Here is a 19,936-nt window from a genome sequence, read left to right on the forward strand (position 1 = left end):
GGAAGGACAAGGGTGATTGTGAGGTGATGCAGCTGTGCAGCCTTCTCTGTGCGGATCTGTGAGCCTCTCATCAGCCTTTTCTACTTGGCTGGCCAGAGCATGCAAGCATCTCGTGTTCCAAAATGTCATTTTTGTGACAAAACTCATGAAAAAGAGAAGAACTTACTTTGTTCCCTTATCTACTATTTATTTGTTCCACCACAAGCATATATTTTCCCCATTCACTTCTGCTGCTGCCTCATAATCATGATAATCTTTGAAGCCGACTGGATTGCTTGAATGGGAAATTGTACAAATTTCTGCCTGGCTTTGAAATTGGAGGGTTAAGGCATTTATGGGAAGAAGTTATTGTGTTTAAGATTGTTGATGTTGTAGACACACGATTCCTTGGTGTAGGAGAACTGTTAGGTCCTGGCTTGAACTGCTGATTGCACACCTGGTGAAGGGCTGTGGCTGCCCACGGAGCACAGACAAATTGTCAGCAGCTGTGCTCCCCAGGTGATCAGAAGGGGTGGAATCAGAGTAGGACCTCCCTGGGCACATATAAAAGCCAGCCACTGAAGGGAGAGCAGCTCTTGGACCTGGTTTGCTTCTTGAGGAGTGCTGCACAGCCAGAGAGCCCCTTTGCTATCTGGGTGAGTTCAGTTTTTCCTGTGTATGACTCTTTGCCTACCTGTGAATGCCTTACCTGATGTTGCTAAGATCCTGTCAGAACCAATTTCCCTTCTTTGTGAGCAGAATCTATGTTTTCTGTTAAGCTCTGTGGATTTAACTGATTTTATGAGACATGGCTATGCCTGGAAAGCAATGACTAAAAGAGATGCAAATGAAATCTGGAAATAACCTTGAAAATATCCTTTCCAATCGTACCTTCAGTACCTACGCTTGCTAGTGTTACTGCTGGTGGGATTAGGAGGTGTTACTAGTAGAAAGCGTGCTGTTTGCTAGGAGGAGAGGACAGCCCCAGAGGGTGCTGCAATGCAGGAGCTTTCAGTGCCATCTCAGCAGTGGACCCTCCACTTTAGCAGCAGTATGTTGATGGTTGCTCTTCTCTTTCCCTTCCAGTTAGGGTTCCCAGGCACTGATCTCTGTTTTGGCCTGTAATTTCAGTATTGGCCTGAGGTTTCCAGTTGCTGCCGAGCGTAAGATTTGTAGAACTTGTGAAGAAATGAATTGCTTTTGCTAATTTCATATCAAATAAATGGTCTTTATTTGTGGCTATAGAAACATGAGTTTTTCATCAGGAAGGGAACCATGCTGAACTTTGCAAACCATGACAGTTCAATACACACAGCTTCCAGAAATTGTTTTGCGCTGACCCAGATAATAGTTTGTCACCTATTCAATGGTAAATTTAAATAAATAATTCATGTAGACTGGGCAGTAGCATCCAAATTGCTACTTCTGTATTCTTTGACTTGTCAGATAATTACTTTGAAAATTGTTTAACTTTCATTAAACAATTTTGTTTAAATGCTGAGGGTTTCTGAAAGGATTAGATTAGATTAGAAAGGATTGGACTCGATGATCTCTGGAGGTCCCTTCCATCCCCTATGATTCTGTGATTATACTTAACTGAATGAAGATGCATTATTTAGTAGGTATTCTGTGAATTTGCCACCCGCCTGACCTACAAAGATTTTTGCAGAGGAGAGAAGCTAGCATTCGATGCTTGTTTATCTTTAATCCACGTAGACGTTCTATTGGTGTTGGAGAACTTGTTTTCGTCTATAAAAAGCAATGAATAAACTGTTTCTACTAATTAAGCTCTTAATAGAGCAGTGAGGAAGATATTTTTTAATGGTCATCTCCTACCTGCTTTTCTTACTTATCTGCACCAATAGCTGTGAGATAACCTTTCAAGTGTTTCTCTTGAGCTTACCTATAGTGTGCATGGACCAAGAGATGAGGTACAGTACTCTTACTGCCTACCAGACCCCTGATCAGGTCACATTTTGGGGATGATTCATCAGAGTTGAGAAGCCCCCACCCTCAGAAATGGCTGATAGTGAGTTTGATCCTGAAAGGCATTTTGAACTCCTGTGCTCAGTTCTTGACGAGCTTTTGCTGGGCTTGCTGGTCACCATGATGGATGCAGTCACACCCTGGAAGGGGCACAAAGTAAAGGTTTTATTTCTAAAAAGACGTGGGGCAATCTTTGGTGAAATCTAATGTAACAAAAGCTTTTTTCAGAACTGGGCATTGCAACAGTGGGCACCCAGCAGAGAGAAGAACCAAAGGGAAGATCCAGTCTTCTCAGGGACACGCTGGGGCTGCCAAAGGTCAGAACATGTTTGCAGTCCTAGGATCATTTTCTGATGTGTTCTTCCTTGCTGGAAAAATTATGGGAAGCAAGATGGAGTTTCTGACGTGGTCAAGTTAGTGCTGGGCCTGAACTAAGGGCACTGGAGCTGTATACATAAGCTGAGAGAATGGGATTCAAGGAGAGGGACAAAGGCCACAGAGAATATAGAACTGAGAAGGAAATCTTCAGACATATTCCCAACTATTACACAATAAAAAAGTAGTGTTTCTTATGCATCTGGTAACAGGCATTTGCTTTCCCAGGGAGGCTGAATTTCAACACTTCATATCTGCCTAGCCTGATCTTTTGTAATTATCTGATTGTTTTTGATTACTTGAGATTGTCTCAAGGGGCGTGGATACAAATAACTATTAACTTGTGCATTTTGTCACTTGGGAAAGGTAATCTGTTTATCTCTGCAGGCGGAAGAACGTCATCAGATAGTGAGACCTAGGCAGCCCTAGAGTTATGTCTGTGCTGGAAAAAGGCAGCTTGTTTTGTGCATTTGGGATTTGTCTGTCTTTTGTATGTGTGTGAAGAAAGAACTTTTTTTTCTCAGGGAAAAATCAACCATTTCAAGACAGCCTTAATTCTTCTCCCTCACCCATTTTTATATGAAACAGTGAAATCTTTGCTTGCAATTAGGATTCATCTGTGACTGGTTTGGGGTCAATATGAGCAGCTTTTGCTGCAGTGCTCCCAAGTTAGTGGGATGTTGCTTTGCCTCGCAAATCATTACCAGCCGGATTCACTACATGGATGAAGTTCTCCAGCAAAGTACAGGAGGGCCTCTGTTGACTCTGATGTCTGACAGATGAGAACTTTCAGATCTTACCAGTTCAGGTGCAAGTATCTTCCAGGCAGCTCAGGCTGCTGTGCTACGCGTTTTGTCTTAAAAGCAATTTTTGTTTGTTAAGACTCCTTTAAAGAATCCTCAGCCCCAAGGAAGCTTTGTTTCACGTGTCTTACCTGTGCTGGGAAGGCTCCTTGTCACAGTATTGCTGATAGTGACTTTGTAATCATTAACAAGATTTTTGATTAGGAACAAAAGTACTGCTTATTTTCCTCTTACAGGCACCAAATATTGCTTATCCTTATTTCCACTACTGTTTTTCTCTTGTTACTGCCTCATTTTACCATTAAGAGATGGCATTACCATTATTGAGATGGGGTTCAAAGAAATGTAGCCTAAGCTTTCATCTGGAATTACAGGGTGCTTATGTACAATACAGCAACACCCTTGGTCTGAAACTCTTTCCATTTGTAATAGTTAACAGAGAATGATTTGTGTGCTTGATTGTAGTTATTGTGTTGTTTTAGTGATTTTTTCAGTCTGGATGTCCCACTATGAATGATGCAGTGCAGTTCTTGACTACACTTAGTGCCTTTTTATAATTATGGTAGAAACTTGCCCCAGATTGATTCTGATGAGAGCAGCTAATTTTTATTGAATTTCTTTTTTTGTGCGGTGTTTTTTGTGTTCGCAACTCGTAGCTGTGAAATGGTCCTGCAGTTCATTTGCGCTCACCTCCCATGTTTAGACAAGGACATCTTGTGCTCTGTACTCAGCTGCTACTATTTTAGACCTAAGATGGATGATGGGTGCAGGAGAAGAAGGGGGAGGGAACCTAGCAAACAAAACACATGTTAGAAGTAGCTTCATTTCTCAATATTAGCCTTTATTAGCAATACTGCAGAGTTCTTATAGCTTGGAGTCTTTTGCACAGAAGTTATAGGTTATGGATATAGGGTATAGGTATGGGTTATAGGGAAGCCTTTCACTACAAAATGGGGCTCGGGATCTTATGGAGGTGTCCAGCCTCTCTGCATGCCAGGTATGATGGGTGAGTCAGAAACTGGCTGTGTGCTTTCTCACAGCTTTGAACACATGGAGAGGACAACTGTAAGGTGTGTTATTGCTGGTGGCAGATTTGTTGCTTTGCTTGAGGTCAGTGCAAGCACCTTTCTGCAGGCTCAAGATCAGAGGTGTCAAAGAACATCGGTGAAATAAGTGTTGCAGGGACTAAGGAAACACCTTTTGTTCTACCAAATTACGAAGCTGAGACAAAACTAGCTTTGCCTTTTCCTAATGGACCTGTTGCTCAAGTGAAATATATTCTTCTGTAACTCTACTTGTGAAATGCAGGAGCCAATTAGAAACAGCTGTTACACCTGTTGGACACTTTAATACAGCCCACATACATGCTTCAGTCACAGTTATGGGCCTGGCTTTTTCTTCTTTAAATCATCTGTTTTTGTATTATCACTCAAGTATGCTGCATGATCATATAATTACATACAGATAAGCATTAATTAGTAATAATGCTACAGCTGATCTTTAAGTCAGTTACTGATATGCATTTTTCCACTGTACACATTCATTATTGCCATAATATCACTTAGCAATACCTCCACAGTCTAAATGACAGTGATACAGCTCGTTGGTTTGGTATTTCGATTTTGTCTATGGAAGAAAACTGCTGGAAAAGACAGCCTATCATTTAAAATCAGCATTGTGGGGTTCCTACTGCGTGTATCTGAAGTCACAGCAGAAATGCTGTGATGAGCAGTGCAGCTGAAGGCAGGTCCATAGCAAACATCAAAAGCCAAGCAGTCACTCAAGAAACTGCTGTGAGGGGCACCAAAACAATGTGCTTTGCAGACAGAAATACCTGTTGGCATTTGAAAAGACTGTTTTTATATTAATGATAAACTAATCCTTTGAATTACATTTGAGTGTATTTGAAGGTATTCAGTGAAGAGTGCAAACGTGGTATCTAATGACTAATGATGAGATTCAGTGATGTGTTAACACTGCTTTATAAAACCAAAATCTCAATAACAACAACCATTCTTTTTTAATTCTGTGGTCCAGAACACATACTTTTCATCTACTGGATGTTGCTGAAAGTAGGAGTGTTTTCTTTATGCAGCCTATTGAAATGTGCTGGAACAGATGTTTCTCCTCCTAATTATTTAGTAATTACAGTTGCCCAGAGCATTAGTAGACTCAGTCTGTTTGACATCAGTCATTCATTTATAGGGCTGGGAATATCTGAGGGCAGAAGACTGTGAGATGTTTCTCAGAAATGCACCATTCCACCTTTTGATCCAACTGCATTTAAGTAGGAGTCAGTTGTTGTAAGTAATATTTATAGAGGGATAAAAGTAGATGTGGGACTGTCTTGTCAGCCTTTCTTTGTGCATCAAAAAGATAAATAAACACTTGTATGCTGTGCTGTGTGCAGATTTAATGTTTTATGCAAGGGCTTCTAAAAATGTGATTCTGTCTTAGATTGTGCAACTTCTATTTTTTTTTTTTCCTCCCTGAGACTTCTGTTATTTTATTTTGTGAATGATCAGATAGCGTGGTTGAAGGTATGAAAGAAAGTTTTGCTTAAAGGTTTAAGGATGTCACTGTGAAGAGGATGCACACATAAAATTACTTATTACGCTGCTTTTTTTTAATGAACATCTGCGTGAACAAAATCTGCTTCTGTATTTCTAGAAACAGGAGCCACGAGGATTATGTCAGAATAAATGTGTGGTTGTGGATGTTTTTTATGCTTTTTAAATGTTTCTCTAAGGTGAGAAAAGGTATAGAAGAGCTTCTATTTGAGATGATCACAGAGACCCAGATGTCCATTCCAACCTCAGTTATCCTGTGATTCACGTTTAAGTGAGCTGAAACAGTCCCACTGCTCACCAAGGTGTGTTGTCTAACTGCCACTTCATTCTGCAGTTCTGCTGTGATGTAGTTTTGTAAACACTTGAGTATGGAAATGTGTGTAACCAGAGAATCATAGAATTGTGGAATGGTTTAGGTTGCAGGAGACCTTAAAGATCACCCAGTTCTACCCTCCTGCCATGGGCTGGCTGCCCTCCACCAGCTCGGGCTGCCCAGTGTCCACCCAACTTGGCCTTGGGCACCTCCAGGGATGGGGCACCCACGGCTCTGGGCAGCACTGCCAGGGCCTCCCCAAACTTACATAATTTCTTCATGTATGATAAGAAAGCAAGAGTTCACACTGCAGTGCTGAAGTGCTGTGATGCAGTGCATGCCTGTGTTTTTTTTCCTTTGTATCACAAAGTTCCACAGAATAATGATGTTTGTGTGATGTAGGAAGTAACCCAGGGAGGCAAAGCACTTCCTAAGGGGAGGAACATATGCTGATGAACGTGGCCTTCAAACCTGTGTAAGGTGTCATTGCTACTGGAGCAAATGCTAATTGTGTTTCAGCCACGGTTGAGAAGTACTGCGCTGGGTGATGGAGCATAAGGTCATACTAGCTCCTGAATCCATTTCCTTTTGGGGGAAAGGAGCAGGTTGTTTCGTTGTTTCTGCTCCCATCCCTCTCTGGCTGTGATGTGCATAGGGCTTGTGCTGCATGTGTACATAAGACAAGTTGATGTGGGATGCTGTAGGATACCAGGATAAGATTATGGGGACTCATTCTGTTTCTTACAAGCTGCATGGTACAATCACTTCATTTGTGATTCATTGTCTGCTCCAGCTCGCTTACATCAGTGCTGTATTGTCATCTGCAGTATAAATGGATTTCAGGTTTTTTTTTGCTTTGGATGACAAGGAGAGCCCTGGTCTCAGATGAAGACCATGTAAGACATCAGAGTTGCAAAGCAAAGGAGATGTGACTTCAATTTAAGAGAAATAGTAAAGGAAAAAACAAACAAACTGCTACTCAGAAGAAGACAGTCTATTGCAGATTGCCAGTGCTTTCTTCACTTGCTTCTTAGGAAGAATGCTGATTTAACTCTGTTCCAGTCACTCGACTAAATATGAGGTAGCTGTCATCTGCGTATCCTAATAATGACTCTGTAATGACACTGAGACTGTTAGTTCACTGCGGGGTTTCCTGGCAGGCAATATCATGCTACATTAGCAAACTTCCTCTGACTTTAATAAGAAATTACCAAATTGTTTGTTTACAGTAGCTTTCCCCTCATTACTCTGAGTAGAATGTGCGGCTTCATCAAAACACATTTCTTATGGTCTTTCTCTGTCTTAGGCATTCCTATTTAAAACAAAAAACCACACAACGTGAGTCAGAGGGGAGAAGTGCAATTGACATGAGGAAGGAGAGAAGAAAAAAAAGAACAGAACATGTACTAGAGAAAAAGAAGATAGAGAAAATGAGAAAAGTATTGGTCTCTTAATGAGCTGGGTAGTACTGAAGCAGATGAGGGACTGCAGATAAAACTGAATAAGTTACTTTACAGCAGTGGATAGGATGAAGCATGTCAGAAAACTAATATGCCTTGACTCCCTCTGGGTTTGACTTCATACTGCAAAGCAACAGACCTGAACTGGCATAAATTAGTATGAGATGGGAGGTGTCACTGGTTTGAAGCTTTCAGTTCTAATTGCGTGCACTGCTCTGCTTACATCTCTTGGGAGTAAACTTAGTTATAAAATATGTGGTATTTCATAATTAGCTTTTGCAGGAGGAGCAGCTCTGGTCTCTGCAGGCTTAACACGTTTGGTGATGTAATGGCTGCATTGTCTGCCCCAGTGTTTTCCCTTTGGAATAAGGCATGGCCATTAGAGGTCTCTCTCTGAACCTTCTGGCAGTCTTCTGCCAAGTGTTGGTGGTACGCTCGCCTCTTCAGAAATGTGGCTTTGCTGAAGTGCTCTTTGGATGTGGGGAAGGTTCTGAAAACCACCTGCTGCTATCTGGATCGGTTTTCTGGGTGGAATTGTTCCATCCAATCCTTTATTCAAGTGATTTTATGATTAATCCTTTAAGCAAACATATTTGTTATTCTCCTCCCCAAGAGACTTTAAAGAAACCCTACTTCAGTTATGATGCTTAGCTCTCAAATAAAAGCACAACTTGTAGGATTTTTACATGTTATCTAATGTACTAAATAAATAAATGACTGGTAAATCTATAAATACTGCATTTTTCTTTGCTGAATGTCTCCCCTTTCCATCAGCTTTGCTGAAACTTGGGTGCTGTTTCAGTTTGGCTCTTACTTCTCACATACAGATGGAGATATGCTATAAGATACTAAAACCTTCAGGCACCTCACCTTCTTTCCTGATTTAAAGAAATAAAAAAAAAACCACCAAAATCCTTGTAAAACCAAACCAATGGGATAGCTCTATGGTGACCACAGTTCTTATTCAGCCCTGTGGTTATCTGTTCATGTGTATTTATAATAAAAATAGATGTAGACACTTGAGGGGATTTTGCTTTTATTTGCCTGTGTGTGTATGGCATCTGATTCTCATGCCCTAAAGGCTCTTTATGCTACTCCAGTAATATAAGGGGCCTTTAAACATTACTACCTCATTTGAAAGGATTGCCATAAAAAGATTTGAGCGTAAAGGAAAATCAACTTTGTTGCAGTTTTATTGGGAATTAAGTCACTGTAAATTCACAGTAATGTTCTTCTGCTTGAATTGCTGTAGTCATTAAGAAGGGATATTTTCTATCCTAGAATGGGTTCTTTGCAGCCTCCATTATATGAACCCAGATCTGTGACGTTTACTATAAATGCTGGGCCCATGCAGTGCTCGGAGGAGATGAATTTTATGGCTGAGAGGGCTCTAAAATAGTGGGATCGCATTCTGGAAGCTCCTTGTGGTGAGTGAAATATTTTTCTACTTAAAAATCTTGCTCGGAAGGTGGCTGTCTCTGGATCTTTCCTCTCTGAGAAATCAATATGTTTTAGTTTCTTTCGGAAGCCATTAGTACAGTGTTGAGGATGCTGGCTTTGTTGATACGAGAGTAATGAATAAACTGGTCTGTCGTCTTTGCTTTGCCTTGATAGCATTGCTGCTGCTCAAAAGTTGATTCAGAGGCTGGAAGACTCATCAGTACACAAGTGTTCTGGCCTGGTAATAATTTTGGTACAATGTTCTTGGAAAAAATAAAACAGCAGAAGGTCAGTTTCAGGCTAAGTTGTGATCTCTAGGTTAAATTACCTGCTCCTTGGAGGGAGTGTAGCAGTATGAAAGGCGAGGGAAGAAACGGTTCTGCGTAGAAGCTGGGCACCATATTTTTGTTTTGGCATTGAATTTTAAGGCTTTGGCAGTGAAGTAGCATTTCATTATCACCTGCCATATCGCAGACCCTGAGGGTCTGTTCTTAGTTCTGAGGCACCGTGTGTTTCTGTCACAGTAAGAGCTATCTTTATGTATCACACAAGGAATAATATTCCTAGAAACCACATTTCAAAAAATATAGATCTGTAAGTGTATTGAGAAATCTCATTCTCTGTATTCTCCTACTTCTGTGTGGCAGAATAAAAAATGTAAAAGAATCCAAATAAATAAAAAAAGCACAGGTAAAAATCCCAAACATGATCTCTCACCTTCTCCAGTACAGTATTATTCATCTTAGCTTTTCTCTGTTGTTGTTCTTCCTCCTAGAGACCCGCGTAAGTTGTAAGATCTATTTTTCATTCAGGACTTTTTTTTTTTTAATATATATCCATAAAATTCACTTTGTCATTATTCTGGAGAGTAGAGTTATTTAGAATGAAATTGGTCTCTCTTTTAAATCTTAAATGACAGATTGATGCAGGGAGTCCCGTGTTACAATTAACCACTGTGACTGCAGACATTGGTGTTTTGCCTTTGGGGGTGTATGTATGTATGTATGTGACTTGGAGACCTCATCTGTATCTTTTGTTTGTTTCCTCTTTCCTATATTCATATGCAATTGGAGGATAAGCCCACTGGCAATGAACCAGTGTGTGTTTGCTTATCCATCTTATGGACGTTGACTGTCTAATGGGAAGCAGGGAAGCCAGATTGGATGCATGAATATCAGGCATCTAAAAATCCATTTTACTTAAGCAAAATAATCCTTCAGACTGGTCTGCAATATGTAGGATGAGAAAGAAACCAGCTGAGGCTTCTTTTTGGATAAAAATTACCACCCCCCACAGACTAAAGGGTAAATGCTGGATTAAAAACAAAGACATTTTGAGGTGACTATCAGTAGTTTACCTTTCTGTATCTGGACTCGAAGTACTTCTGTACATGGTTAGAAATTACATTTTTCACTGAAAATATCTATTTATCATCACTTTCAAGGTTCATGGTTATTTCTTATTATCCTGATCAATACTTTTTCCTGGTTATCTTTTTCAGCATTTTTGTACCTTGCGCTATAGCAGTTTGCCTGCTGCTGGGTTAAGCTCAAACTGCTGCACTCAAAAACTGCAATGACTTTTTTGTGTGCATCCTGTAATAATTGCAAAAGCATGCGGAACATTAACCTCACATCTCCTCTCCCCTTCTTCCCTTTGTAAAAGAAAAATCCTGAATCCTAAACATAGAGCTACTATTGTTTTTATTTCCCATGTACTTCTTTTGGTTAAAGTAAAGCACGTTTGGCTGAGATACTTCTAAAGGAGCTGAATTTCTTTGTCTTAAACTTGATATAAGCTTTCAGCATGTGGATACAGATAGTAAAGGAAAGCCAGGCTGCTGAGTGCAGGCAGTCACTGCTCTTTACTTTTACAGGAATGTTATAATCTTTCTGAACACTCTTCATGCTGATCTTAAGTATACTTCCACTTCTCTGATGGTTGCATCAACACACCTCTAGTAATACCCTGCACATTAAAGCCTCTAATCATCTAAACTTTCATAAATTAATCTAACATTTTGCATGGCTAGCACCCAGACCTGTTTGCAAATGTTTTTTTTTTTAATCTATTACATAAAATGTCATTTTTTAAAAGTAATAAATGCTTCTCCAAACTTTTCCTATATGCTTTAGAGGCTAGTGTCCTGAACTTTGCACTGGCATTGAGGGATTTGTTATTGTTTTGATCATGACACTGACGTATCCGTTGTGTGAGAACAGTAGCTTGACCACATGAGTACACACTGCTTAAAAAAAAAGTAAATAATTCAGTGCTAGACAATGATTTCCAGTGCTTTTCCTTCTGCTTTTATCATCTTTCAGAGGGTGTTTCAGCACATGTCTTTCACATTCTCAGTCCTTTATATTGAAGGAAGGAAATCAGTGATATTCTCTGTTATGGGTATGCTGAGCTGCCTCTAGTCATGAAACTTGTGCAGCAGAGCTGGGACTCTGCAAATCCTTTTCAACATCACTATTCTTCAGCAAGAATCAAAACAACCCTTCTGATTTTGGAGATACCCCATCTGTGCTTTTGGATTTTAAGCACAAATGTGCCATACTTAAACTACTGTCTGTCCTCTCAGTTCAGGAGTTTTATTAACAATTGAGAGGGAAAAATAGTGGCTCTAATTAATCCACTTTGTAATGGTGCTTAGCCACTTTGAGAAGGTGATGTTATTGGCTGGACTGTTTATTTACTTAAATTGACAGTAAGATATTCAAAGAGCAGCCAGTGCAATTCCTTCAGAATCCATAGTGTACTGACGCACATCAGATTTGCTTCTCCATTAACTACTGTTCTGATATTCTTCAAACCAATGCTTAACTTTATGTACTTCCCTGGCTTTGGGTGCTTTGAAATTGCCTTGTTTTACCAGCCACTTAAATGTTCGTGTTATCACCACCTTAAAATCATAATACTTGTGTTTAGCTACATTCTTTACTCAGTTAATTTGTGGATCTGCAGTACTGTTTGAACAATTGCCTTCTACAGTACTCTGTGTGAGCCAGATGTCAATCAGTTCTGGAAGGCTGCACTCATCATGCTGTGTCTGTGCTGAAGGCCTTCATGTTCTTTGTGAGTGCTGTATTGAAAGATATCCACGAAGAATTGGGATGAAATAAATATTCTCTGTGGGGGAAAAAAAAATAAAAGCAAATAATGCATAAAAATAGAGGTGTGGATGCTTTTAGCTTGATTATCAGGTTTCTGTCTGTGGTAATGTTTGGCTATTTTCTTCTGGAAATTTATTTCTAAGAAGTTCATTATCTAGCACTCAAACTTCCGTGGTTATATTTCAGGCACTGTTTTCATGTCTTGCAAGGGAGCCTCAGACAGCCTGTGGGGCTGGAGAGTATAGCACTGCTTCCTTGCTTCACAAAGGACTGCAGGTGCCTCATTGGCTTTCATAGCACCTTGCGATGGGGTGGTGACTGATGTCAGGTTGCCGCAGTCCTGCTGTCTGCTTAATGCTAATCTAACTGTCTCTTCATGTTGCAGTGCTGAACTTAAAGATGTTAATGACCAAGTAGGCAGTAAAAAAAAAAAAAGCCTCTGACAGTGTTTTATAGGGCAAAAAGTTGAAAAGAAATAATAATAGTGATCGGCCTTTCTTGGGGATATGGGTAAGCAACACAACAGCAAGTGCTGCTTTAAGTTCATGGTCAACAATTCCAGCTACTTCAGCACCTTACTGGGTGCTATGTATAACAATACCTACAGCATGAGTGGTTCCCTGTCTGGAAAGGCTTACTGGATAAACAGCAGCCTTTGAAGAGAAACAAAAATGAGAGTGTGCATACAGGATGGGAGGAAGATACCAGAGATCTAATGAGCTGAAAGTAAAGCATTTGAAATATAATTACGTGAAGAACATTTGTTTTTCACCCTTGTAATTTTGTTTGAATAATAAGGGCTGCATTATCTGCAAAGAAATTGGGAAGTAAATAACAGTTACTTTCAAGAAAGACAAGATTTAAAGCATAGTATTTGATTTAAATGATCTCCTTCTGAATTTGAGGTGCCGGGGAAATAAGCTGAAATCTGTTTATGTCAGACAGACCAGATCTCTTGTTTACACAACAGTGTAGTTCCAATTAATCTCATGGTAGCTGTTTTGATTTATTCCAGTATGCAGAGCAGCAGTTGCAGAAGTACTGGGCTGCCTCGCTTGCATTCAGTTGCCATTTGTGTGGGTAGGGTTTAGTAAATCGTGTTCATGCACCTCAAATGAGGAAATGGGACTTGCTGTGCATCCTTTGGATGGGAGAGGGGCCAGGTGTTTGGGGATAGATGCATTTCTCCTTTTCCTCTCTCTTTGAGTCAAAATGTTCTTCCACCAACACGAAGCGCGGTTCTAACTGAAGAGCAGTTATCGAGTAAGGTGTGGACAGCCCAGGGGCTGCTGTACTGTGCACTCAGACTGGAAATTGCTGTGAGATTGGTTTAATTACATAAAGTATGCTGCTCTGATATACTAGAGTTGTTAAAGACCCGATATTCTCAGAAAAGAGGTTGGTCTTTAAAATCGAATGACTGAAAACAGCAATTCAATTAAAGTTTTAGTACTTCTGGGAAGGATTTTATGATGTAGCCAGAAAGACTGAGTTTACCACACTCTGACAGTTTGCTACTGAGTGCCGGCTGGCTGGGACCAGTTCTAGAGCTCCCTGCAGCCCTCACTAGGCAGCTTCAGTGTCTCCTGCCTGGATTCCCAGCTGTATCCCAGAGGCCACACCAGCAGGACAACCATCGTGCCGATCCTGTGGGCGCTGCTGGTCAGGCCTCTCCTTTCCTCAGCCATACCTTCTGTGTTGTGTTTGAAAGTGGTTTCTCCTAACCTTATGTGTACCTCAGTTAGATGTTCAACCCCAGGCAGGCTGCCCTAAGTTGGGTGCTTCTTTCAAAAAAGAGGAAGCATCCTTTTGCAGGTGTTCTGTGAGGTGGCTGACCCCTAGAAGGCAGCTTGCTTGCTTTATAAAAAAAAAATAAAGTAAGCCAGCTCTCAGCTGACGTCTTTCTGCTGCAGAGCAGCTGAGCAGCAAATGTCAAGATACCTCCTTGGCATCCTTGACTCTTTTCTCTGCATGCTTTCAAGTGATTGCAAACTGCAGTAAGGTACAGATAAAATAGGTCTGCTGGAAGCTTAAATGTGGTATTTAGCATTTAACGAGCATAAAGTCCTTTTTTTTCCCCTCTGAATTGCATGTATTCTATTTACCTCTTCTTCATTTCTAAGAAGGATGACACTTACAGGGAACCATGAGAGGCTAAAAGGGTTATTTTAAAACTAAAATATTTTTTATCTTCAGTCTACTTATTGGATGCTTATTCAATACAAGAAACAGATGGAAACGCATCAGGTCAAAAATGCCACCTTTAAAGCCTTGTTGTTCAGTACGTAACAGCTCTTCAGTCTTTTGACTGCAGCACTCAATGTGGCTTTAAGACTGGACGTTAGGATATATATATATTTTTTAAATTACTGCCTCTTCTCCATCAGAACAGGAAAGCTTTCAGCCACTGTCACTGAGGCTGGAGGCAGAATCAGTAACTAAATTTTTCTAGCAAAATACAGCATTTTTAACTTCTAGTAAATTAGAACCTTTCAGCCGTTTTCCTTTGTCAATGCAGGATAGTAACATTTTATCTCTTATGCAAGGAAATGCACTTTGTCTTCCTGCAGATGAGTACCAATTAATAATCTTTACTAGTCTTGTCCAGATTTGCCATGGCTGTTTATTCTTGCAGTTGTGACAAATTAGAGTGGGAATTAAAGCATTTGAGAATGCCTGGTAGAAGTGAGACTGATCAGTTTAGGCATTTTCCCCCAACATTTGCTCCTTTTGTCATTCTCTATCAACCCTTCTGCAGTGTTACGCTTGTGTAAAAATGCAATCTTGTGATCAAATAGGATTTCAGTTTAGAAATATTTGTACCTAGAAATTGTATAGGTCTCAGATTACAATGATTAAAAAAGGAAAAACAAAAGGGATCTTTTTGAGGCTGGAATGTCTGGATTGTTCACTGAAATTTCTTGTGTTGAGTAATTAATACAATATTATGACTAACGATGATCATAGAATCCTTTGAGTTGGATGGGGCCCTTAAAGGTCATCTGGTCCAACTGCTTGGCAATGAAGAGAGATGCCTACAGCCAGATCAGGTGCTCAGAGTCCTGTCTAGTCTAACTCTGAAAGTCTCCAGGGATGGGGTATCCACCGCCTGTTTGGGCAGCCTGTGACAGTGCCTCATCACCCTCACTGCAGATGACTTTTTCCTTATATTCAACCTAAATCTCGTCTCTTCAAGCTTGAAACCATTTCTCTTTATCATATCACACGTACCTTGCTAAAGAGTCTGTCCCCTTCCTTCTTACAGCCCCCCCCTCCCCCTCTTTAGATACTGAAAGGCTGCTCTCAGGTCTCTTGGAGCCTTCTCTTCTCCAGGCTGAAAAGCCCCATCTCTTTCAGCCTGTCCTTGGAGGGAGGTGTTCCATCCCTGGGGCCATTTTATTGGCCCTCTTCTGCATGCTCTCAAGCAGGTCCATGCATAATATATGAAAATGGTTTCAAATTCCATTAGATACTATCTTAAGGTGCTACCAGTAAAAAATGAAGACTGAATCTCTCAACCAGTGATCCTAAAACAGCAAATTAAGTATGTAAAATACATAAAACACTGAATTTTCTGTAGGACTCTCTGCTGCCTTGTTTGATTCTTCTTGGTGGTGTTCTGGGCTCTGCAATCCTGCTGTCAACTCTGTTAAAATGAACAAGCAAAACTGTATTGCTTTAACAGCAAAAACATTAAACATGTTTGTGTTTCTGTGCAAGATATCCAGCAGGACTGGCGAGTGTTAGTTGGGCCCAATTTAACTTCAGTCCAGGTTGGCTGATCGTGTAAGCCTGAGTGCATGTTGGCACAGAGCTCTCGATGTAAGGGGCATTCATTGCTGTCTTGCAGTGTCCTCTTTACCAGACAATTGCTATCACCATACTCATTCCATTCATCGTTTCGTGCTACAAAAAATGCTGAGCGTTGCTAGGAGGAGCAAACCATCTGAGCAAGTGGAAACATGCAGTCTGTGAATTTGCATTTTATTCCCCTCTGGAAATCACTTGCTGTACTTTTCCTGAATGCATTTAAAATCTTTTCTTCAAAAATTCTTTTACATAAGTACCTGAGAAGTGTTTACTTACTGTAGATGTCCGTTTTCATGGTTTTCTGCTCTGACACCTTTCAAAATATTAAGAATATTCAAAAGTTCTATTTTTCACTTACCTAGCTCTAGCAGATGTGCTAATCCTGCTTTGCAAATAGTTGTGGAGGTTCAGGGAAAGAACAACTTCAGCATTTATCTACTGAATGGATACAGCGTCCTCTGCTCAGCACAAGTTGACCTTGATTTCTAAAATTACCTTTTAAAAATATTTATCTTCTTGTTGATATCAGCACTATGAGCACTTCTTCATTAATGGTAGTACTGGGGAGATAGTACTTTTGGCTTCCATCAATGGACAGTTCAGCACTCTTAGTGAGTGCATGAAATGGTAAATGGACTCTAGAGAAGCTACTTGTGTTCTTTAGTTCTCTGATCTCATTAGTCTCTATATGGATAGAGCAGGCCCTAGAAGTCAGGAGCTACCATGGTATCTGTCAGAGCAGTTATGTGAGATATATAATAAATGAGTGCACAGGATAGAAAGGTCAGAAAATTCCTTGCACTTGTGACTGCTGGCCACTGAAATACCTTTGAAATTTCAACCCCAGCCTCATCGAAATGCATCTTTTTCCATCAGCTCTTTGCCAAAATGGAAAGTTCCACGGTTGTGCAAATTCACCAGTGTTGAATCTCCAGTGCTGTGAATCCCTCATAGCCGCATCTGGGGTGGAGTTCTGCATCTTATGGGCTCAGGATGCTGAAGTCAGGTGTGAAAATCCTGCAGAAGGAGATGATTCCTGATGCATCTCTCAAGTTAATAATTTTCAGAAACTGTTCCCATGCGTATAGCTCTTGATGTGTTCTGTGAGTTGTAAAAATAGCCTCCAAATTTCTGGAGCTCCACCAAAGCATATGGACCAGGATCAGTGCTCTCTGTGATCCATGTGTGATCAAGGCAGTACTTTCTCCTGATTAAGCCATGGCTCCTTCTGTGCACTGGACTGGTGAGGAGCTGGCTGTGGGCAGACCTGCTCGCCAATCTGAGTGAAATTAAAAGTGGGCCATGACATGTACTGAGGTGTGCATCTGACAGGCAGCCCACATGAAGCACTGTGAGAGCCAAGTGTGGAAAAATAGAGTGGTTTTTGTAGAGCATTGCAAAAGTGGGTGGCCGAGCCCATAGCTGAGGAGGATGTCAAAGGGGCATGGCTGTGGTGTATGATGACATTTGGAAAATGTCTAGAAAAAGCAAAGGGAGAGCAGTCTCAGAGCAGGAGGCAGAGTGTGAGTGTGAGGAGGTTGGTCAGGGTGCAAGAGTACAGCTTTGTGCCCTTACTCCTAATCTGCAGGTTTGGTGAGGGAGTCTTTATCCCAACTAATTTCTTCTCACAGGTAACTGAATGGTAACTTAAATGAGGCCTCACAGTACTACACAGTACTCAGTTAAGACTTTTGGGAGAGAGGGAGACTGACTCAGGGAGTTTTGGCATTATTAGGGTTGCTTTTCACATTAATAAGTATCTGAGGTCCATATAATGCTGCACGGAAAATCGTGCATGGAAAGCAAGCAAATGGGTCTCCTTTCCACTAAGCCTGCTGCCCCTGTAAGAAAAGCAAGTAGACCTGGCTGGTGCATTGACAGGGAATCGTAAGAAACATCCCTTCTAAGCCTCTTCCCTTCTCAGCCAACATGTAACCCATCACACAGGGGTGCGCTTCAGGTATATTTTGCTGGTTAGTCATTGCTGCAGATAAATTTATCCAGAGCTGTGTGGGGAGAAGAGGAAAGGGAAGAATTACTTCCATGTAATTCCTGCAGTGTGCTAGGGATACCGGCTGTGCTGTGTTTTATGATGCAGGTTCGGATCTCTCAGTACTGAAATAAAGAATAGAGGGAGGAAAAAAAAAAAAAAAAGGGTACTCGGGATACTTGCAAATTGGAGTGCCTGGCTGCTGTTCCTTCCCAGCCATGCCTGGTGTGGAGCAGGTGATGAACAGGCTGTGCCTCAGCAGCAACATGCAGCCACCAAACGCTTGCTTGGTTCAGGCTTTCTTCTTGCACTGATGTGACCAAGCTCAGACTAGAAGCTCTCATTGTGTTGATGTGGGACTGTTCCCAAGCAAATCCCTTTACCTCCCAGCAATTCAGCAGTCACGCTGCTCTCAGGTCAGAGTTGCTCATGCCTACCTGGTTCAAAAGCATGAGTGTGACTGTATGCTCTCTTCAGTGTAGACATATCCTATCTGCTAATGCAGATATGTGACCACAGCAGGCTCAGCTAAGAATGCACATCCCTCTGTCCCACGGGGGTGTTACAACAACCAGGACTGCAACTCAGTCCTTTAGGATTGCTTGTCTTCCTTTCTAGTCTTCAGTGAAATGCTTTTTCCAATCTCTGGGCATCTGCAGAGGGCTCTAGTGCAAATCCTTCATATTTCTTCCCAGAGATGAAGGTTATTCAGGCACATAGTGCCATACTTACAGATAATAAAGCCATTTAAAAGCTCCAGAACACACTGACAATTGGCGTGATTCAGAGCTTTCTGTTGTTTTTGACAAGGCTCAAGTTCGGGCTTTTCTTTGCAGAGGAGATTTTCTCTGTGCTTCGGCTCCTATACACAGATGGTGCTTCTGTGAAGGAGGCAGTGACTTCTTATCCTACCCTGAGCTGGGGAGAAGAGGACTATAACAAGCCTTTGCATTCTCTGTGATGAAAATAGCCTCTGTTATTCTTGCAAGCTACATTTCTCTGAGGGTCACTGAAAGATTATAAACATATCGCTTGCTGTCATTTGCACAGACATATAACAGCAGCACCCCATCTCTGTGGATGGAGTTAAGCTAATCTTTAGAAAACCAGCTTTTTGAGAAGTTAGAATTATCCCTAGCTAACATAATTATTGGTTTCAAAACTGTCACTTCATAACAGATAACTGCTTGTTTTTTAAAAAAATAATCTATTTAGTAAGTCCTCTCTCCTTTTGCCATTTCAAATTGATGACTTTCATTAACTTTCACTGCATTTTTTCCCCTGCTTATAAACGAATCAGAAGACAGATACTGTTTTCTCTGGAGACCTGTTAGATGTCTGAGAGCAGATCTCTGATCACCTGGTGGAGCTGTAGGTGTCCCTGTTTGCTGCAGGGCAGTTGGGCAAGATGGCCTTTAGGGATTCCTTCTAACTCAAATGATTGTATAATGTGTTCTTAGATTCATATGCAATAAAGTACTTTTGTGTGTTTTTAATGCAGTAGCCAGAAATATTTGTCTTGTTCTGTGATGTTTGTAATAGCAGGGAAATATTGTTGTGGAACATTTTCACAAAATGAAAATAATAATAAAAAAATCTGATTAGATTTAAACATCTTCCTTTAAATCTCATTTCCAGCATTTAGCTTTTGTATAAGCAAAAAGTGATTTAAGAGAAGCAAGAAAGCAGTATTTATCAGAAGTATAGATAAATTATTTCTACAGCTTCGTAAGTTGAAACAAGTTCACATGTGAGATTCCTCAAAACTGAATTTCACTGGGACTAATTTTGTTAAAAAGAGATGAACAACTTCCAGTGAAAGCTATATAGTAAATAGAGAGCAGCAAAAGTACTACAACTTTAGGCCTGTGTGTAGTTCCCTTGGTTTCTAGGGGGATTCTCTTTTTCCGAATGGACTCATTCTGTGGGTGTTTCAGGTTCAGCCTTCATAGGTAGGAGGAGGCTGGGAGCACCATAGTTGATAAAAAATGAGGTCTGTTAGTTAGCATCTTGTTTAAAAGGCAATGAAGGATTAGTGTACTGGTGGGGATTTTCCATGGGCCGTGATATCTGCACACGTAACAGCATGTG

At 40.8% G+C, this 19,936-nt stretch overlaps 1 long non-coding RNA gene across 1 annotated transcript in view; it reads left to right on the forward strand.

Moving 5' to 3' along the window:
* Positions 1-463: 463 nt before the first annotated feature.
* LOC128079272 (uncharacterized) overlaps positions 464-19,936 on the forward strand; it is a 33,795-nt gene continuing 14,322 nt past the window's right edge. The window contains exon 1 of the long non-coding RNA XR_008206066.1: positions 464-635. This is a non-coding gene — a long non-coding RNA (uncharacterized LOC128079272). The remainder of the gene's footprint in view (positions 636-19,936) is intronic.

This window comes from Tympanuchus pallidicinctus, unplaced genomic scaffold (genome assembly GCF_026119805.1).
Source record: "Tympanuchus pallidicinctus isolate F22 unplaced genomic scaffold, pur_lepc_1.0 scaffold1, whole genome shotgun sequence".
NCBI classification, from domain to species: Eukaryota; Metazoa; Chordata; class Aves; order Galliformes; family Phasianidae; genus Tympanuchus; species Tympanuchus pallidicinctus.